The following is a 1,654-nucleotide window of genomic DNA, read 5'->3' on the forward strand; positions in this document are numbered from 1 at the left end:
CTTATGGAGGTGAGTATGGGCTCAGATTTTTGCCATTGACAGTGAATTTATTTCTTGTCCTCTCATGAATGAGCTCTACATGCTCTAGAGATAGGACACGACTCAGTGTGTGTGGTAAAACTGGCTTCTTAGTGAAGACAACTCTCATGCCAGGTGAGAGGCCTTCAGTTGGGGCTTTCTTGTCCCTCCAGCCTTTAGGTACTTTCTTTTTAGTACCATTTTGCTTAGAGCTTGTTGATGGCTATCCAATACCAAACCTGGAATTATTGTTTGGGGGCTCCGTAGAGCTCTGCATAGAAAGAGAGGGTTGGCACATTAGGTGTTGCACTGTTATCTCTCTTTTAGAGGGAGAATTGGGATGAGGCATATTGAATAAGATGTGATCCTCCCCTAGTTGTAGGGTCAGTTCTCCCTTAGCCACATTAATGATAGCATTAGCTGTGACTTGGAATGGTCTTCCAAGGATGACACAGTCATCCTCATCCTCTCGTATGTCCAAAACTATGAAGTTTACAGGGATGTAGTGGTTTTAAACTTTAACCAAGACATCCTCCACTAAGCCATATGGCTTTTTTATGGTCTTGTCTGCCATCTCTAATGAGATGTATGCAGCTTGTACCTCAAGTATTCCAAACTTCTCCATTACAAAGAGTGGCATGAGGTTTATGCTTGACCCTAGGTCACACAGAGCCTTTTCAAAGGTCATAGTGCCTATGGTGTAAGGAATCAGAAAGCGTCTAGGATCTGAAAGCTTCTGAGGTAGCTCTTGCTGAACCAAAGCCTGGAGTTCTTTGGTGAGCAATGGAGGTTCTTCCTCCAGAGGCTTTGTACCTAATAACTTGACATTCAGCTTTATAAGAGCTCCTAGGTACCGAGTAACTTTCTCTTCCCTAGTGTCTTCATCCTCATTTGAGGATGAGTAGTCATCAGACATCATACACTGTAGAAGTGCATTCAAAGAAACCTCAATGGTCTTTATGGTTTTCTTTGGTTCTGAGATAGAGGGTTCTTGAGTGGGCTTTAAGCACTCAAAGGGTGTGCTTTGACTGGCATTCAATGCCAGCTCTATTAGCTTATTGGGCATTGAACGCCATTTCTTTCCATAACGCCAATCCCTCTAGCATTCTGGGCGTTGAACGCCTAGCAGGGATGTCCTTCCTGGCATTCAACGCCAGCTTCCCTGGGTGAGTGGGCGTTGAACGCCCAGTGAGGGGTTTCTTGCTGGCGTTCAGTGCCAGAATGACTGCATGGTTGGGTGTTAAACGCACAGTGAGGGGTTCCTCACTGGCTTTCAGCGCTAGTAAAGCCTACCTTGTTAGGCGTTGAACGCCCAGTAAGGGGTTCTTCACTGGCGTTCAGCGCTAGAAAACTTAGGTGTTTGGACGTTGAACGCCTAGCCAGTGCTCCCTGGCTGGCGTTCAATGATGAATGGATTTTTGACGGTTTAGAATTTCACAAATGAAATCTCGTTGCAAGTATAGTTTCTAAACCAACAATAATCCTTTCATACAAAAGATTGTTTGTCACAAGTAACAAACTCCTAAAATTTATAAACCAAAGTATTCAAACGTCGGGTCGTTCTCCCTAGGAATTACAATAAAGTGTCTTGTTATTGGTTATGGGGAATATTTTGGGGTTTTTGATGAGAGGCATG

Source organism: Arachis hypogaea, chromosome 6 (genome assembly GCF_003086295.3).
Source record: "Arachis hypogaea cultivar Tifrunner chromosome 6, arahy.Tifrunner.gnm2.J5K5, whole genome shotgun sequence".
Lineage (NCBI taxonomy): Eukaryota > Viridiplantae > Streptophyta > Magnoliopsida > Fabales > Fabaceae > Arachis > Arachis hypogaea.